Genomic DNA, 18,959 nt, shown 5'->3' on the forward strand with positions numbered 1-18,959 from the left:
GGTTCGCTTGAAGCCGTTCAAGTGCCCGGCCTCTACGGGTATCCACACGAAGCAGAAAACCGATCCAAGCTTTCTATCTCCCCGGGGTGCTAGCTCCCTTGCAGAGATAACATTGATGGCTGATATCCTCCCTTTCAATCAATCCTTGATTGTGCTTGGGAGGAGGAAGAAGAAGGATGAAGAGAAGAAGAGGAACAAAGCCCTGCAGCCTTCTTTTTCTTCCTTGCGTTGGAACCAAACGGTGGAGGAAGAAGGAGGCCACCAAGATCCTTTCTTCCCTTTGTTGTTGGTGGCTGAAAAGAGAGGAGAAGAGGGTGGCCACGTGATGGAGAGGAGGAGGGCTTCACTTATTTTTAGGGCACCTCCTTTCAAAGCCTTATAAAGGCATCTAGGGCTCCTATTTGGTTTAGTCCAAATCATGAATCAATTGGGTTCAATCTATGCTAGTCCTAATCCAATTAGAACTTGAATGAACCATGACTCAATTGAACTCTTCAATCCTAATCTAATTAGGAGTCATGTTGATTCATTAGATTAATAATTAATTAGGACTTAAGAAATCCTAATCCAATTAGGACTTGTTTAATTGTAGTCTTAATCTAATTAGGACTCTAATTTAAATTTGAAGTCCTAATCCGATTAGAACTCTAGGAATCCTACTCCAAGTAGGAATCCAAATTTAATTCAAAACTCCTAATCTAATTAGGATTGTAGGAATCCTACTCCAAGTAGGAATCCTAGTCCTACTCCAAATAGGATTCCCAGTTCAAGTAGGAATCCCAGTCCAAGTAGGAATCTCAGTCCAAGAAGGATTCCTAGTCCTAATCCAATTTGGACTCTAGGAATCCTACTCCAAGTAGGACTCTTGTTTTAAGTCCAATTAATTAATTCTCTTTGTTCCTTCTTCAGCTTATTATCAATCGAATTGATTACTTGTGATTCCTAATCACGATTCAACCATCGGATCGGTCAATGCCTCTAATGTGTGTGACCCCATAGGTTCTACTCTGACTGGTAGTGAGATATATTGTGATCTCTATCACAATATCATTGAAAACTCCTTTCAATGGATCGGAACGATTCCAACTCTTCTCATTAGGGCTTATCGATCATCGAGATAATCCCTATGAGTCTCCATCCACCAGTGACACCTAGCAGCATGTAGTGGCTACCCAGCAGAATAGAATGATGAACCTCTAGGTGCAGTTATCGTGTGATACAGTCCTACTATCGTGGATCCCTACAGGACGGAGGTCATGGATAACTCGTCAAACCCCTTCGTCTGTCATATGTCAAGATTTATTTGACTCGAGTTCGTTAGTGAAAAACTCTTTCTCCACTTTATATTACTGCCCTAGCCAAGGTCTTAGAACTCAGTCTAACAAATCACATAGGATCACTCCTCTTCTATCAAGGTCGATAGATTCCATGTGAGTGCATACCCTACTCCTACAGTGAACTTACTACAGCCAATCTACACTACAAAGACCCATATGACTAGAGACCATGTATACGTGTAGTCAAACTACAATAACCTCACTATGAATAGCTGAAGCACCGCAGGTCAAAGGACCAGTCATACTACTGCAACATCAAGCAAGTCACTGACGAATGGATAGACATCCAAGTGACTTCTTGTCTTGGTCACGCTCAGTACCCTTGTTCTCTAACAAGCACCTGCACTATCACTTAAGTGTTCCTACACTGTGGACTCAAGTCTCGTCCATCCAGAAGGAAAGTGATCTGTGCACTGATCGGATCGATCACCGTCCTCGTGATAATCCATTGATCAAGAGCATTTAGAAATTAATCACCAATGATACATGGCTCAAATTCTCAACTCTTGAGAATATGCTTCATCATCTTATTAATTTCTTGGACGATTCATAGACACATAATTAATATGAATGAAAAGATGCCTTTTATTTATTCAATAATAAATAGTCAAGTACAAAATTATGTCCCTAGAATTAACAATGTGTCAGCCAGATTGGCTTCTAGGGCATACATCTAACAATCTCCTACTTGCACTAAAGCCAATCAGTCATATATCTAAGCCCCATCTTTTCAAGGTGGGCTTCAGTCTTTTGCTGACTTAGCTGCTTAGTGAACGGGTCTGCCATGTTATCCGCGGAGTCTACTCTCTGCACCTCTACATATTTCTTCTCAATATAGTCGCATATGAGGTGGAAGCGCCGCTCTGTGTGCTTGAACTTCTGATGAGACCTTGGCTCCATAGCTAGTGCTATGGTGCCAATGTTATCGCAGTAAAGTGTTATGACATCTAATGACATTACACCTAACTCTGCAATGAACTTTTAACTAGAAGGTTTCCACTGCACCCTTAGATACGGCTTAACATTCAGCTTCTAAGGTAGAATCTATAATGATTGGTTGTTTGGAACTGTTCCAACTTACTGAACCACCATTGCACATATCTTGATGTAGACTTTCTATCATCAATATGTGTGCATCCTTCTACCTTCAACTCTGATCTTCTCCCAAAGACCAAGAACATGTCCTTAGTTCTTCTCAAGTACTTAAGACTATTCTTCACAGCTATCCAGTGCTTTTTGCCTGGATCTGATTGACATATGCTCGTGACATTCACAGCATGTACTATATCAAGTCATGTACATAGTATGGCATACATGAGGCTCCCTATTGCTGATGCATAGGGGATCTTGCTCATGCGTTGAATCTCTTCAGATGTGTTGGGGCACATCTTCTTGGAGAGATTAATTCCATGCCTTAGGGGTAAGAGACCCCTTTTAGAGTTTTCCATGCTGAACCTTTTCAGCACTTCCTCTATGTACATCTTTTGTGATAGGCCAAGCATCCTTTTAGATCTATCTCTATGGACCTTTATTTCCAAAATATAGGATGCTTCCCCAAGGTCTTTTATGGAGAACCTTTTGACAACCAGACCTTGACCGAGGTTAGCATGGGAATATCATTCCCTATCAGGAGGATGTCGTCCACGTACAGTACAAGAAATACGACAGTGCTCCTACTAACCCTTTTTGAAAACACACGGTTCTTCTTCGTTTTTGATGAAATCAAACGTTTTGATTGCATCATTGAAAACGAGTGTTCCATCTCCGAGATGCTTGCTTTAGTCCGTAGATGGACCTTTGCAGCTTGCAGACCTTGTGATCTCCATCACTGGAAGTGAAACCCTAAGGCTGTTCTATATAGATATCTTCATCAAGATATCCATTCAGAAAAGCAGTTTTCACATCCATCTGCCAGATTTCATAATCATGAAAATGTTGCAATGGCAAGCAATGTTCGGATGGATTTCAGCATGGCTACAAGTGAAAAGGTCTCCTGATAGTCAATGCCCTCGCGCTGACTATTCCCTTTCGCCACAAGCCTTGCCATATAGATCTCTACCTCTCCATCCGAACCTATCTTTCTGATGACCCAAAGATTGATTCATAGATTGATTTTGATGATCACAAAACCTTGAAGTATAGATACTAATGTTTATGTTGCAAGGAGAAAGATATTTATTTTGCAAGGAACATAGCAAGTTGGAAGAACACAAGAAGGCCTCCAAAGCTCTCAAGTTGGAAGAAAGCTACAATTTATTGGCCCAAGTTTAAAGTTCAAAGGATTCAAATTGGAGGAGTAAAATCAAAAGAAAAATTCAAAAGAATAGTCTTCGAGTCGACTCCAGTGGAATTTGAGTCGACTCCGGAGAAGTATGAGTCGACTCCTAGGAGTCACAGGCAGAAAAGTCAGAGAGCAGTTTTCGGGTCTGAGATTCGAGTCGACTCCCGCATTGCACGAGTCGACTCCGAGACTCCGCGACCATCAACAGACAGAAAACCAAGTTACTGCCTCTGAGATTCGAGTCGACTCCCAGACAGCTCGAGTCGACTCCAAGGCAGCGCTACACCAAGATGGCAGAAGGCTGTGTTTCGCAAACTGAGAGCCGAGTCGACTCCAAGGAAGTTCGAGTCGACTCCAAGACTGGACGAGCCAAAAGACAGAAGATCGGGAGTTCGGGCTCTGAGATTCGAGTCGACTCCCAGGACAGTCGAGTCGACTCGAGAGGACAAAATTCAAAATTGGATCCACGGACTTCAGTGGATGAGCCGACTCCGAAATTGCCAAGTCAGCTCCAGAAGTTGGCGAGTCGACTCCAGGTTAAGACGAGTCGACTCCCAGTCGAGGCAGGCACATTAATTCAAATTTGGAACAGTGGCCGAGTCGTCTCCGGTAAAACACGAGCCGACTCCTGCAACAGGCGATCCGACTCCTGATCGCGCGAGTCGACTCCGATCCCAACGGTCATATTGTCAGGAGGTGCAGACTAGTTCCAACGGCTCTATTTTTGTCTCTAACGGCTATATTCTTGTTTCCACGCCATCTAAAGCTATAAAAACAAGAAGAGAGCTAGGGGAGAACTCATGGAAGTGGGAGAAAACATTTAGGAAAGAGATTACAAGGGAAATCTCCCATAAGCACAAAAAGGGCCATCCAAAGAGAAATAGAGAGAAGAAGAGCTTCCAAGTGAATCCCAAAGCTTCCTCTCCATCAGTGTGCTGCCTCGGTGATCCTCTACTTCGTGCCAAATCAGAAGAGGGTCAAGTAAAGAAGAAGTCGAGCTCCTTCATCTTCAAAACTCGTTTGAGGACTTCACTTTACTCTATTTGTTTATATTGTTATATTTGCTTGTTTAAGAAGCTTTGATTTGTTTTATTCTTTATTTTAATATCTTGTAACTTGATTCAATCAAGAGATTGAATCAAGGGGTTAAAGGTTTGTTGGTGAGCCAAAGGGAAAACCAACGGTGTAAGGTTTGTTGGTGAGCCAAAGGAAAAACCAACGGAGATAGGTTTGTTGGTGAGCCAAAGGGAAAACCAATGGAGATAGGTTTGTTGGTGAGCCGAGGGTAAAACCAGCGTGTAAGGGTTTGATTGTGATTCCGGAAAAACAATCGGAGTGGTTCTAGTCGGTGAGCCTGGGAAAACCGACCGAGTTCGTTGTGACCTCGTAAAACAACAAGTTGGGTTGTGAGCTTGTAAAACAACCGGCTGTAATCTGTAGGATTATAGTGAAATTCCCAAGAAGTCTTGGGGAGTGGATGTAGGTGCTGGGGTGCACCGAACCACTATATGTTTGTTGTGTTTGTAATACTTCTGCTTATTGTCTAACTAACACACTCACTTACTTAGATAAACTGCTTGCTTAACTCTTATCTGGACATCCTTTAGTTGCAAGCATATTTAATCAAGTCACATTCTATACATCAAACTGTTGCTAAGTTTAACTTTCACTGCGCATATATACAACTTAGCATAATTAATCAAAAAGTACTAGAAGTAGTTTAAAAAGTTTTAAAAAGACCCAATTCACCCCCCCTCTTGGGTTGTATCTACTGGGCAACAAGTGGTATCAGAGCAGGTGCTCAAATATTATTTGTAGTCTTAACCGACTAGAGCCAAAGATCATGACAACTCAAATAGATAGTTTTCTAGGAGAAGGACAATCAATTGATACACCTCCACTGTTTAATGGTATAAACTACCCACATTGGAAAATACGCATGCGCATTTTCATTCAATCACAAAACTACTATCTATGGAAAATCATAATAAATGACCTTCACACGCTCTCTCATATTAATGAGAAGGACTTAGCACAATTAAATGCTAATGCTATGAACATATTATATTGTGCTATTCAAGAAACAAAGTTTAATGAAATTTCTGCATGCTTATCTGCTAAGGAGATCTGGGATACTTTAGAAAATATTTATGATAAATCTCAGATTAGCTCTCATATGCTTCAATTATATACTAACAATGAGACTGCAGAAAAGGGTGATGAATCTCCCTCAGTCGAGTCGACTCCAAGTAGCTCAGAGTCGACTCCCAAGTTAGTCGAGTCGACTCCAATAAGGTCCGAGTCGACTCCAAGGCAAATCAGCTTCCTAAAGACAAAGAAAAAGAGGAAGCAAGAAGAAAGGAAGAAAGAGATAAAAAGGAAGAAAGCCTTGACCAAGAAAGAGTCAAGCCAAAAAATAAAGGTTAGGAGCAACAATGATGATATTAGCTCCAAGAAACTACAAGAGGTAACTGACTTGTGCTTTATGGCACAAGAAGACAAGGTAAATTCTGAATCTACTCTTACCTCAAATGATTTTCAAGAAGAATTCTCTTATGATGAATTATTAAATGCTTTTCATGAGTTGTATAGTGAATGTAGAAAATTATCTGTAAAGAATAAAAATCTTAAGAAACTAAATTCTGAAAATGAAAGCTTAAGGTCATTTTCAGAAGAATTGATTCAGAAAAATCATAGCTTAATTAAAGAAAATCAAAACTTAAGTAAAGAAATTAACCAATTAAGATATTTTATTAACAAATTCACTGTAAGTTCAGAAAGATTAAAAATGATGTTTGAAAGCCAACATGCTGATTTTGATAAATCAAAATTTAGCTTGACTCCTTCACTTAGCCATAAATCTCTAGAGAAAAAGGTTATCAATTTACCAAGCAAACCATTAAATAAGATAACTTATTTCAAAAATGAAAAGGATGGAAATAACAACTTTACCTATCGTTCTAGTATAATTAAATCAAATGGTAAAGTTATTACTATTAAACAGATATGGGTTCCAAAAGGAACCATATGTCCTAACTCTCAAGGACTCAAGCAAGCTTGGGTACCCAAAATAAGAAAATGAGGATGTACACATAGGTGTACCAAGGTACCTATGGAACATAAAGAAACTTAAAAAGTTATTAACAAAAAAAATAATAATGAAATCAGTAATTCTTGCATCTCATCATTATTTGTGCTTTAGTATTTGATATGATTTGCTAGTAGTGATCAATTTTGTGATATAGAAAATACTTTTGGAAATATAATCAAATCTCTTCATTTTTTAGTATACTTTACTCACTATTGGATAAGTTGCTAAATGATTAATCAATTTATTAAGAATAACTCTATGAATTCTCTATATGCTTGATTGAGAGTTATTATCCATGGCATTATTGTTTATTGATCATAGATATGATAATGTGTACTTGGTATGCTTTTGAATATATGCACTATGAATACCAAGAAACCATCCTTGGCATATAAAATCAACTCATGCTAGTATGTACTTAATCTCAAAAGACCTTGCCATAGGCTTACTTAGATTATCTACTTAAAGGTCAAAGTTTTGCTATGCATGCTAACTAAGGAAACAAACAAAAATCATTTCTAAATCTAAAGATGTTGTTTCCATCTCCAAGTTTTTCAAAAGCTTACATTGGATTTATTCTTGAAAAATAAAACTGAAGTATTTTTCTGTATTTACTAAATCTTGTAAAAGTGGTTCAAATGATAAAGGTTTCCAAACTGTGAAGATAAAGAGTATCATGGCACAGTGTTGAAAACCAAAATTCTGATAAAGGTTATACAGAAAATAATATTAAATCCAATGATTTCAGCACCAAGGACACCATAAGCAAAATAGGATTAATAGAATTCTTGAAGAAATGAAAAAGACAATTATGTATGATAGTCATCTACTTAAATAATTTTTAAAAGACTATCATCACTGCTTGTCATACATATGATTTCTATTTTTGATGAAAATTTTGATCTTCTGAAAAATGGAAAATGAACCATTGCATATCTTTCATATTTTTCAGTCGTACATGTTATTATGAAAATAATGCCAAATCTGATAAAGATACTTCTATCCTTGGATATCATTCATCAAGCAATGCATATAGAACATTCATGAAAAATTCTAGTTGTAGAAGTATCAATTCATTTTATTCTTTATGAGACTAATGATTTATTATCAAAATACTAAAATCAAATTATATGGTTAATCTTTTACATATGCACTTAATGAAGAAAAATTGATGACTACTAAAAGACTAAATCAAGAAAAGAGAAAATAGATCTTGATAAAGATTCTTGCATGATTAGAAGTAAAGATCATCATTATCATGTGCTTGCTTCATGAGCTTTATATTCTGTCAAATGAATGTGTAGAAGTCACTCCTATGTGGTTACTTCATTAAAAAGGAGATCTATGAAAAATAACCACCATATTTAAAAATACACATTACATATATGATAAAGCAATATGTGATTTAGAACAAGCATCAAAAGCATGATATATAAAAGCTTAAGCAACCTTTTTGATAGAAAGTAATAGTGATAAATCTATGCATCAAAAAGATGAATTTGTGATATCTTATTTGCTCAAAGTATGCATTGATGACATCATTTTTGGTTCTACTAATGAAGAGTTATATTGCAAAGTGAGTCTGAAATATGATGAATGAATTAACATCTTCTCTCAAACTCCAAATTAAGACAAACAGGAAAGGGGATCTTCATTGACCAACGTTAGTCCACAAGAAAACTCTTATAGAAGATTGGCATGAAGAAGGTATATCTATGACCCCATCTTGTAGAATTTGAAAAGGATGAGCAAAGTAGATCTATTGTGTTAAAGCTGTATTGAAGCATGATAGAATAATTATTTTATCATACAGCTAGTAGACCAGATTGTATGCTCATTATGTGACCTTGTGCAAGACTTCAATCTAACTTTAATTAATCATATTTTATTGATAACAAATAAATCATAATCTGAATTTTGATAGAAACAAATGTTTAAGATAAATTGATTAAAACATAGTTAATATATCTTATTGATAATTATCTTAAGCAAATAGAATCTAAACTAAATTGACTTAAACTATCTTGGTTAATGAATCTATCTCTTTAGTTCAAATGATATGTGATTGCTTATATTTAGGCAATCTCTTGAGTAAAGTGACTCAACATGCAACTATTGTCATATCTTATATTGAGTCATCTAGTTAAAAAAATATATATGTTGGATGAATGCTTTGTATCTTAAAGAAACTAATGACCTTCCTTCAAGAAAGAAAAATGAGAAATTTCAACTTGAAGGATATCTTCATGTAAGATACACTAAACATTCACATGCAAACAAGAGAGAGGATCTTCTTCAGCCAAAAGTTCACACATAAGAAATCTAGTTTGGCTTGAAGAACATATAATGAATAGGTAATTTAGATACCTTTCTCACAAATTAGTTGAGCAAAGTCAGTAACTTAAATCTTATTATGGCATGATTAAATTCTTTAATTATTAATTTTTGATATCATGTCTATATGTGTATTGACTGACTTATACTTTTAGAAATTATTTCATGGTTTGCCCAAACTAAAATATATCTTTGCCTATGTCATAACCATGAAATACACAAGTATATGCTTAAAATGTTGATGTAAAATAACTTGTGAGAAGTTATGAATCCTTGAGCATAATGAAAATGTTGTTTGCATGATATACATATATATGATACGTAAGATTAATTCTCTATTCTGCTCTCTCATGAAAATTACTTGAGAATAACAAAAAGAGAGAGAGATAAAGAAAAGAAAATGGATATTATTCAAGAGAAGTAAAATCCAAGTAGAGGCAAACACTTCAACCTTAAGGAAAAGCAAAACAAACTTAATATATTCGACACATTTGTGAGACTTGTGTGAGCATTCTTTTGAAAGAGATAAAATCCATAATTAATTACACTTAAACAGGGAGGTTTTGAAGTAAATATTTTAACCTTTCTATATTGCTCATCATAGGGATGGTGTCAATGGGGAGGCTAGTGGTAGTACCCGGCACTATTGGACCCAACTATTCGGTGTAGGGCATATTAGGGACGGCACAAGAGGGAGGCTAGTGGTAGTACTTCGTGCCCCTTCCCAACTCCACCGGATAGGGAGCAAATAGAGTATAGAGCATAAGAAAGTTATAAATGAAAAACAAAGTAAATGAAAGTAGAATTAAGTCAAATTTTTAATCACTTGAAAACACACTTTAAGGATGAAATCATTGCAAGATTATATTTAAATAGGGGGAATTTATTTGAAAAGAATTGATTTTGATCCTTGACATTCTTGTACTTAGTATTTTAATGCATGACTTAACACATGGTATATTTTGCATATGGTATGATGTCTTGATTTATGGATTCTCAATATTTTGTAATGTTTCATACTTGGACAATTTGATTGAATGTTTGAACTGCTACATAACATCTTTTGTTTAGTTTTATTGAAAAGAAATTTCAGATTTGTCATTCACAATCATTGTTAAAATCTGAAAGCTAAATAAAATTGTAGAAAGGAGAAGAGAAGAACATCTCTATTTAGGGAAAATAAATTGATATTGATCTATCTTTCTACTTGCCTAACTTTGATACATAATGTCCTAATACTTGTTAAAATATCCTTTATTTTGTATCGAAACTCAAAATTAAACACAAAGATTCTGAAAGTGCTTTAATGTTATTGAAATATGTATTTTTCAATCGTAACAATTTAAGATGAGCTACATTGTGAAAGATACATATCTCATATTATGACTTAGAAAGCTTCTATTGAAAATCCTATGTAATTCAGAATCCGATTTTGTATAAAAGTTTAAACTCCATATGATTACTAAATAAAATGTTAATGTAAGAAAAACAGAATTTATTTTGATTGCTCCGATACGCATCCGAAACATATCATTTCTTACCTTCAAAGTATACTAATTTTGATTCAAATGATGTCTCTTACGATGATCTTGATTGCAAGTAAATATTTTTAAAATATATGACTTTATTTTAATATTTAAAAAATTTATTGAGCTTCATGTATACATTGCTGAAAAACTGTGATTAAAAAATTGAGTTCTATAAATCACATACCTCAATGATCATCTATATGTTTTTCTCTCCTACATTCTTAGAAACTATCATCAGAATATATATATATAGAGTGAATACTATAAATTTTGAATAATTCTAGATCACTCTACATTCTCGATAACATAGAATTTCAGTTTTATTCACGTTTATTATTAAATTCTGAAATTCAACCAAAGAAAAGAATGATTAAAGAAGAATGCATCTTTTGAGGGGGAGCTTTAGATATTCAGTATCTTATCCTAAAGAAACTTTAATTTGATGCATACCTTGAATTTTATGGATTGATTTTGATGAACCTCCTTATATTGCAAGACATGCTTTAATTACCTTGAGATGAGTTCTATAAAGGCTGTCTTATCTCAAACCTTGAGTCTTATGAAAATAAGCTGAAACTTATAGAAAATATATTTTTGAGATTGACAATTTTATTGAACATTATCTTCAAATTCTAAACTCTTAAATGGAATGATCAATAGAGGGGGAGAAAGAAAATTTCAGAAGGAGAGGTCTCACGGAACTTAATTACATAAATCTATAGGAGAGGGAAAGAATACTAAATGAAAAGTGATCCTAATACTCTCCAATATGTATCATCTGAAATTTAAATCTGAAAATCTTTATGATACACCTTGAGGCATGTTATTTGGTTAATATATCTTCTGCACAAATCATGAACCAAATTGCAATTCAAATAGTTGATCTTAAGAGCCTCTAATTTAATGAAAAAAGGGGAGAATAACGTGTTAAATTTTCTTGAGTATCTCGTAGAAAATCTATTTTGGAATTCACTAATGAGTCCTAATTGGCTTGCTCTTTAGAACTTCAATATTGTGCCAATTCATATTTTTATATATGTATCAAATCGTGCTTATTTTCTAAAGGAATAAAAGAAAGTCCTTAAAAGAGCTCTAAGATATATCATAAATTGCATGAATTCATATTTTGGTATTTGTGCCCCAATGCTCTTATTATCATAAAAAGAACTTTGAAGTCATGATCCAACATGATGATATGTTTTTCAAGTATATAAGTTTTGATCTTTTACTCTGAAAATCAATTAAATTGCTCTCATGTTGATAAAATACTTAATAGGTTGGGCAAAAGTTCTTCAATGAACAAGCTTTCATACTTATTATTAAAGAGAGGTTAGATTTCCACTCATGTTTTTTCTTGAATATCATTTGTGGTACTTCTTGAATTAACCTAAGGAAGATTCCACCTACACTTGATTAGAAAACTATCTGTGGTATCAAATTAGAAAATCTCTTGAATTCACACTCGATGTGTTCTGCTCTGATCTTTGTACTTAATGTTTCACTATCTTTTTGATGTTGTCAAAAAGGGGGAGAAATATCTAAGTATATGCTATATACTCAGAATGCTTTATTACTTTGAATTGAATACAAATCAGCTTAAAATTTAAATATGTTGATTGTGTTAAGCTGATTAAATCTAAAGCATTATCATGAAGTATGTTTTTAAATATATATGTTTTCCACTTCATGCAACTTAGCTATGTATTACTTCTAGAAATCAATATCTTTTATATTGCATATACTCCAAGTTTTGTCATCATCAAAAAGGGAGAGATTGATGACCCAAAGATTGATTCATAGATTGATTTTGATGATCACAAAACCTTGAAGTATAGATACTAATGTTTATGTTGCAAGGAGAAAGATATTTATTTTGCAAGGAACATAGCAAGTTGGAAGAACACAAGAAGGCCTCCAAAGCTCTCAAGTTGGAAGAAAGCTACAATTTATTGGCCCAAGTTTAAAGTTCAAAGGATTCAAATTGGAGGAGTAAAATCAAAAGAAAAATTCAAAAGAACAGTCTTCGAGTCGACTCCAGTGGAATTCGAGTCGACTCCGGAGAAGTATGAGTCGACTCCTAGGAGTCACAGGCAGAAAATTCAGAGAGCAGTTTTCGGGTCTGAGATTCGAGTCGACTCCCGCATTGCACGAGTCGACTCCGAGACTCCGCGACCATCAACAGACAGAAAACCAAGTTACTGCCTCTGAGATTCGAGTCGACTCCCAGACAGCTCGAGTCAACTCCAAGGCAGCGCTACACCAAGATGGCAGAAGGCTGTGTTTCGCAAACTGAGAGCCGAGTCGACTCTAAGGAAGTTCGAGTCGACTCCAAGACTGGACGAGCCAAAAGACAGAGGATCGGGAGTTCGGGCTCTGAGATTCGAGTCGACTCCCAGGACAGTCGAGTCGACTCGAGAGGACAAAATTCAAAATTGGATCCACGGACTTCAGTGGATGAGCCGACTCCGAAATTGCCAAGTCAGCTCCAGAAGTTGGCGAGTCGACTCCAGGTTAAGACGAGTCGACTCCCAGTCGAGGCAAGCACATTAATTCAAATTTGGAACAGTGGCCGAGTCGTCTCCGGTAAAACACGAGCCGACTCCTGCAACAGGCGATCCGACTCCTGATCGCGCGAGTCGACTCCGATCCCAACGGTCATATTGTCAGGAGGTGCAGACTGGTTCCAACGGCTCTATTTTTGTCTCTAACGGCTATATTCTTGTTTCCACGCCATCTAAAGCTATAAAAACAAGAAGAGAGCTAGGGGAGAACTCATGGAAGTGGGAGAAAACATTTAGGAAAGAGATTACAAGGGAAATCTCCCATAAGCACAAAAAGGGCCATCCAAAGAGAAATAGAGAGAAGAAGAGCTTCCAAGTGAATCCCAAAGCTTCTTCTCCATCAGTGTGCTGCCTCGGTGATCCTCTACTTCATGCCAAATCAGAAGAGGGTCAAGTAAAGAAGAAGTCGAGCTCCTTCATCTTCAAAACTCGTTTGAGGACTTCACTTTACTCTATTTGTTTATATTGTTATATTTGCTTGTTTAAGAAGCTTTGATTTGTTTTATTCTTTGTTTTAATATCTTGTAACTTGATTCAATCAAGGGATTGAATCAAGGGGTTAAAGGTTTGTTGGTGAGCCAAAGGGAAAACCAACGGTGTAAGGTTTGTTGGTGAGCCAAAGGAAAAACCAACGGAGATAGGTTTGTTGGTGAGCCAAAGGAAAAACCAACGGAGATAGGTTTGTTGGTGAGCCGAGGGTAAAACCAGCGTGTAAGGGTTTGATTGTGATCCCGGGAAAACAATCGGAGTGGTTCTAGTCGGTGAGCCTGGAAAAACCGACCGAGTTCGTTGTGACCTCGTAAAACAACAAGTTGGGTTGTGAGCTTGTAAAACAACCGGCTGTAATCTGTAGGATTATAGTGAAATTCCCAAGAAGTCTTGGGGAGTGGATGTAGGTGCTGGGGTGCACCGAACCACTATATGTTTGTTGTGTTTGTAATGCTTCTGCTTATTGTTTAACTAACACACTCACTTACTTAGATAAACTGCTTGCTTAACTCTTATCTGGACATCCTTTAGTTGCAAGCATATTTAATCAAGTCACATTCTATACATCAAACTGTTGCTAAGTTTAACTTTCACTGCGCATATATACAACTTAGCATAATTAATCAAAAAGTACTAGAAGTAGTTTAAAAAGTTTTAAAAAGACCCAATTCACCCCCCCTCTTGAGTTGTATCTACTGGGCAACACTTTCTTTTGTAGATCCATTTGCATCCAATAGGTACAATACCTTCTGGTGGATCTACTAAGGTCCAGACTTGGTTGGAATGCATGGAATCTAACTCCAATTATTTCTCGAAATCGATATCAGATATCGCCTCGTCGTAGGTTTTGGGATCCTGCGTGTGATCCCTATCTCCCACTAGGAACATTTCCTCGGTATCCTCGTCTAGTATACCTAAGTATCTATCGGGAGGATGGGAGACCCTACTTGATCTGCGAGGTGGTTGAGGGACATCGTGTACTGGCTCTGTATTAATGGGTTCGATAGGATCCATGACTCGTTGCTTTTCAGAGACTTTCTCTTCAAGCTCAATTTTCCTCCCACTGCCCACTGCCTCTATCAAGGATAAACTATTTTCATGAAGATAGCATGGCGTCTCACAAACACTTTGTGATCCTTTGGGATGAAAAATCGTATCCTAATAACTCTTTCAGGATATTCAATAAAACGAGCATTAATTATCCTATCCTCTAACTTGTCCGCCTGTGTCGCTTGACGTGGGCCGGACATCCCCAAATCTTGAGATGACCAAGACTCGGCTTCTTACCATGTCATATCTCATATGGTGTGGTAGGAACGGACTTTAGAGAAAATTCTATTCAATAAGTAAATAGCTAAAAATAGGGCATCTATCTAAAGAAACAAGGGTAAATCAGTGAAGCTCATCATGGATCGGACCATATCCAATAGAGTCCGATTCCTCCTCTCCGACACTCCGTTGAACTGAGGTGTAATAGGAGGAGTCCATTATAAAACTATACCATTCTCCTTGAGATAATCACAGAACTCTCCACTAAGGTATTTACCTCTTCGATCTGATCGAAGAACCTTAGTGAGTTTTTCTATATGTTTTTCTACTTCATATTTAAACTCTTTGAACCTTTCAAAAGTTTCATATTTGAGTCTCATACACATATCCATACCGTGAGTAATCATCGGTAAAATGAAGTAAAAAATTACAACCCCTAGCCTGCACATCGAATGGGCCACACACATCAGTGTGTACTAGGGTAAGTATTTCAGTGGACCTCCCTGTGTCCTACAAAGGATAATTTGGCCATCTTTCCTTCAAGGCAGAATTCACAAATCAAATATGACTCGAAAGTCAATGAGCCCAAAAGCTCATGTTTCTCCATTTTGTTTATTCTGTCTTCTCCTATATGGCCAAGCCTGAGGTGCCTTAAATACTTTAGATTTATCTCATTTTTGGATCTATTAGATCCCATGGTATTCACTATTTGCTCAGATATATTCATAGATACATCCATATGTATGTGATAGAGACTGTCAATCTTAAAACCATGTTGAATCAATTTAATTTTTCAAATAAATAAAAATCTTTCTGTGCTAAATAAAATACAGAAATCAAATTTCTGCTAGCAATAGGTAACAGTCCCTAAGTATCCTGAGCATATCTGACATACCTTTTGAAGGTCTGTCACCCTTCATGTTCTTTATGCTTCCCATGTATGTAGGACAGTTCCTCTTCCAATAGCCGTCCATGATGCAATGGAAATATTTTTCCTTGCAATTGGCCTTTTCTTGGAACTTCCTCATTTGGCATTTTCTCGGTCTTCTATTTATTCGCAGGCTTTTTCTTCTTCCAAATAGACTCTCTCTTGGAAGTAGAAACCAACTTGACAGCAAAAACGATGCCCCTTGAACTTCTTCAAGGTCCCTAAGTTAGTTACCAATTTTTTAACAATTCTATTTTGGTGCATACAATCTTGTTCATATGGTAATTTACTATAAACTGTTCATATGAAGCTAGAAGAAATTGTGGGATCAAATCCGTTTGCAATTCCTTGTGCATGGTCATGCCGAGCTTCTCAAGCTTCTTCAAGTCCTTTTTCATGGTCAAACCATGATCGTGGACAGACTGCCCCTCATGCATCTTTGTCTTAAAGAGCCTGTTGGACACTTCAAAACATGCTGCGTGGCTCTGATCACCATACAACTCTTGCAGGTGATTTAATATGTCCCTGGCAGTCTTCATGTTCTCATGCTGGCATTGTAATGCATTGGACATGGATGCCATTGTGCAGCACCTAACTTTATTGTCATTGTTCGTCCACTTAACAAGCGTCTTACGCTGATCAGTGATCGGACGGATTGGTAACATGGGGATTCCATGGTCTAGCATATACCCGAATTTCTCACAATTCAAAACTATTTTTGAAATTTGCTGAGCCAATCTTTATAATTGGGTTTGGTCAAACGGTTGTTCTATAGGATATGAGTTAAGAGTCTAGAAGCTGACTTTATAATCCTCAGAGAGTAAAGATTCTAGTTAGACTTTTGTACTTGATCCTAATCTGTTCTAAGGTCTTTTAGAACAAATGTAACTCCTACTATTTTCTTGAATTCCTCACACTCCCCTGGTAGAAAAACGGAAATCCCACACGACTAGGATTTCTAGTGGGTACTGCGGTCCCACCGATTTACATGCCACCTCACCTAACAGTTATTGGTGACACATAGATTAATGAATGTACAACTCTTGTACAATGCTTCTCAAGCATGTTGCAGTGTAACTTGGTCTCTAAGCCATGAAAACCTCACCTAACAGTTATTGGTCTCATTTCTTAGTTAAGTCAGACCCACCGTATAACCGTAGGAATAAAGTCGTCATTGGGACCTCACCTAACAGTTATTGGTGCCCAACCCCACCTTTACCCTACAACATCTCATGTCTATAGAGAGGTCCAGCCCTCCGATGCAACTTGACCACTGTATCCAGCCAAGACAAATCAACATCAGAAAGGCCTTAGCAGCTCTACTACAGTGGAAGACCTATTGACTTAATATTGGTTAATCAGGTCTTAGTGTTTGCAACTTGAGCTCTTCATAAGAGGTAATCGAACAATTGGCCAGGTAAGCAGGTGGGAGGCTCTCCTTACTCAGAGAGTAAGGTCCTAATTAAGTAACCACCTTTCATGCTTTCCTAGACACCAATTAGATCAATTAATCTAATATGACTTGCTCATGTTGGTTCACTCTTGACTTGATTGAGGAGGTTTTAATTTAGGTCTCAATTGGGTTTGTTACATCACATGTAAACCTATCTACCCGGCTTTCATTCACATCACATGCAAACGGCACATTGCAGGCAGTTATAATCGCAGCAATAATTAAAGCTAAACTTTAAATAGGTGATGATCATGGATTCTAGTTAGGTCGTATTACAAGCACATGCACGTCAATCGATCAATTGGTCTTCAACTCTTGAATTGGTTCCAAGCCTCCTTGGTTCGATCCTTGATCAACTCTTGATCCAATCGCCATCAACCGCTTAGATCACCTGTTCATCTCATGCCTTGTCTTCAACTTGATCGTTGACATACATCACATCACAGAAATACAACCAGATGTAAAATAAAAATAATAATAAATTACATCTCCTTTTAGGAGGCACGCAGGCCTCTCAAAACATCAAATAAGATGCATGCAAGCATTTGAAAAATTACATGACATCACAAATCACATCACAGGTCATTACATTTGATAACAAAAGGGTTTGAATCCTATGATCATCACCACATGCAGCAATTATAATTTTCAGATCTAAAAACTAACTGATTATCTCATGACATAGGTTGCTGATCATGCTAATCATGATTCTAAACTTTGTAATTTCATTAACAATGCAATTAGAATCATCATCTTATCATATAAAAATCAGCATGCAAAAATCAGCACCCTAGAAAAAATCTACATGCAGAAAATTTTCAGCATGCATAATCTTTCAATTTTCAGATCTAATAAGCCTACTAATAATTAATCCTTACCTTAATCTACGAAGCCTAGGCTCTGATACCACTGTTAGGATCAAGCGCTACCATTACACCAAAACCCGCAGGTGTTAGTGAAGGCGCAACTTTATTTCCTTAAACTAGCGCAGGGGCCCATAGCGCCACGAGTCGACTCCGACCAAGCCTCGCCCAACTCCGAACTCCGACAGGGCCTTGCCAGTGGGTTCAGGGACCCCCTAGTGGTATAACCCATCCTACTCCTCCAGCGCATCCACGTTGGCAGGCGGCAGGACTGACTTGGCCCTCCAGGCCTCCGCCAACGTTGACTCGGCCCCTCAGGCCTCCGCCAACACATACATGGATGGAAGAGGGAGTACCTCAGAGCAATTGGTGGTCCTTTCAAGGAGAGAAATACCACTAGTTGTTGTCTTGAGAATGCCTCTTTAGGGTGAAGTACCCTCGGGAAAGGGACACCGAGGCTCAGATGTTCCAGAGGAAATAAAGAAAAAGAAAACCAACTACAACCCGCTAGAAATTCAGCACCAGTTGGGTCAGGACGAGGCGGTAAGACCCCATCAATTGTGCAAAGAAGGGATGGAGAGGAAGTCTCATCCCTACCCGTAGGGTGTGGGTTAATTACTCGGTCATCAGGACCAGCGAGCTCAAAAGTGAACTTGAAGGGCACAAAATGTTGAGCTCAGATGAGATCTATTTCCCCCTGGGAGGATAGATGCCTCATAATCCAAGCCCAACTGGACCTCAGACTCAACCTCGCCTGGAGGTGATGATTGCTGACCTCGAGAAGAGCGGTCAGATGACTAACTCTCCTTCGAGAAACTGACCTC

Source organism: Phoenix dactylifera, unplaced genomic scaffold (genome assembly GCF_009389715.1).
Source record: "Phoenix dactylifera cultivar Barhee BC4 unplaced genomic scaffold, palm_55x_up_171113_PBpolish2nd_filt_p 000160F, whole genome shotgun sequence".
Taxonomy (NCBI): domain Eukaryota; kingdom Viridiplantae; phylum Streptophyta; class Magnoliopsida; order Arecales; family Arecaceae; genus Phoenix; species Phoenix dactylifera.